Source organism: Lipotes vexillifer, unplaced genomic scaffold, assembly GCF_000442215.2.
Source record: "Lipotes vexillifer unplaced genomic scaffold, Lipotes_vexillifer_v1.1 scaffold441, whole genome shotgun sequence".
In the NCBI taxonomy this organism is placed as follows: Eukaryota; Metazoa; Chordata; class Mammalia; order Artiodactyla; family Lipotidae; genus Lipotes; species Lipotes vexillifer.
The window spans coordinates 1,520,632-1,523,242 of NW_006773600.1; positions in this window are offsets into that span (position 1 = coordinate 1,520,632).

Sequence of the window (2,611 nt, forward strand, 5' to 3'; positions counted from 1 at the left end):
TTATGTCATAGAAGCACTTCAAATATATAGGAATATTAATAATAGCTAACACTTTTTGTAGAACTTACTTTGTGCCAGGCACTTGACATATATTACTTCATTTAATCCATCAGTTACTCTTTGTGTGCCAACAGGAAAGTAATGACATATTCCGGACAAGAAATATAAAGAGAGCTGAAAATACTTAAATAAGGGGTATTTATAGCATAGGGCTAGCATAGCAGGAGATCTTTACCAGCCCTAAGCTTGAAGGGGGAAATGGAGTTACTAGGACCTAGTGTATGTAACTATATGAAGAATTGCCAACCAGAGCTGTGGTCTTTGATAGGTAGATGTAGCCAATCTACAGTAACTTGGCAAGAAGAAAGAATAAATACCCTTCATACCCTATCATCCCCTTCTCTGGTTCAATGTGATGATAGAAGGCAAGAGAGCTCAATGGTTTGGTTCATATAAGTAGGCCTCTCTGAGTACAAAGTAAGTTAGGGATAAATGGAGAGGGGATAAATAGAACTGAATGCTGTCATCAACAACAAAAAAGACAAATATGTGAGGTGATGGATATGTTAATTATGTGGTGGGGATCCTTTCACAATATATATGTACATCAAATCACCACAATGGATACTTCAAATATTTTACAATTTTGTTAATTATACCTCAATAAAGCTGGAAATTATTAGAAAGAAGGATAATGGGAGCAGTATTTACAGATAGACATAAATATTATACAATATTGAAAAAAGAGTGTTTGCTTTGGCTAATATAAGGTACTTTATATTTGAGTGAGGCACTGATGGTGCTAAACTGAAAAAGAAAGTCATGTTTATACTTTGGACATGGTTCAAGAAGGGAAAACTGGCTTGAGCCAACCACATTATATTGTTTTAGAATAAGTTCTCATTTTCCTTCCAACTTTTCCACTAGGAACTGGTAGTCTGAAACCAATCATGATAACAGGGAAATTAATCCCAGGACCATTGAGGAGATTGTTCAAGAGCATTGAATCATATTAAAGGAGCTTAAATCACTAGCGCTAGATAAATTAACTTTGTAAGGACATTTCTGCAGTCTTAAACTTTTTCCAACTCCATGCAGGGCACTTTTGCCCAATGTCTTGACAGTGCCTCAAGTTCAACCAGTAAAAATAGTTCATCCTCCATTCCCAAATTTACTCCTACTTCTTTTTTTCTTAATGTCAATCTCTTAATTCACTTGATTCTCCTAGTTATATGTTCCTGAACCTTCATAGTTCTGTCTTTCCCATTTGATGAGTCTCTATAGCCAACCATTTTTCAGATGCTGCTGGCAAGCATTCTACCATTTCTTAAATCTCCTACCGATTCCACTCAAGTAATCCTAGCTCAGTCTTTTCTTACATTAGTGTAAAACTGCTGTATTGAATGTGTATAGGGAAATGCAAGGCTGAGTAGTATGCTGCTTATGCTGTGAATCATCTCATAGTTTAGTCTGCCTCCCTCCTGGATTATAGTGTCATCTCCTTTCTGGCCTCGTTTTACCCATTTTCATGCCAGTCTAATTAGCCCTGAAGACTGCCACCAGTTAAAATACAAAAATATAGATCTGATCATGTCACATCCTAATAATCCTTACATGAGCCTTTCCTGAATCACCAAAATTCCATTACGGTGATGAATAAACAGTATGGAAGTAGTTCTCAAGTTAATGGTTCTTATTTCCTCAACTGGAAGTGCTGGTGAGTGGGTGGTGACTAAAGAACAAAAAGTACGTTCTCTTGGAGGAAAATCTCTGGGCTGTTTGATGATTCTATACTGATGAGTTAAAAGAAAAAATCTAAGAAACTCTCCATAAGGTTAACATCTGGTTTATGAATTTGAAAAAACATGACTTTTTCTACTTAATTTAAGTTGCTATGATTCTGAAAGTTTTACAGTAGAGAGTGGGACTATAACCTTCAAAAATTAATTATTCAACTATTTAATAGAATTTTTAATGCTCATTATCTTTTAAGAATATTGCAAAAAACAGAGAAAATAAAATAGCAAACTGCTGCATTACAGGCTAAACTATAAAAGGAATAAAGACTTAAGTAGTTTCTTGCCTAGTATTCCTAAAATCTCTTTTAAATTCTATAATAAAATTATCATTCTACAAATTTAAATACTGTAATGATGTTAGCGATATTAGATTCAGTCGTTTCCATCACTTTTATTTAAACTTTCCTAATTTTAAGAAATAAGAGGGAAGAGAAGCTCTACAGTGATGGACACCACTGTACTGATTTAAAGGAATATTATAGACCTTCAAGAATAAGTAATTCTCCTCCAAGCAGTGCCCAGATAGGGCATTTCTAATTCTTACAATTTATAAGACTTAATAATTTTACTCACAACAGAATAAGACAGTTAAAATGTCACTTCACAGATAAGGAAATTGAGGTGCATAGAATTCAATAATTTGCTCAGGGTCACATTGCTATAAAGAGCTGGAGCTGGAATTTAAACCCCAGGTTTTTGGTCGCATTGACATTCCTAGATCTTTCCATTTTGCACTGTTCTTCCAATCAATATTTTTTACTAGACTATTTATCACTGCAGATATTCCAAATCCAATTACAGAGGTACTCAAG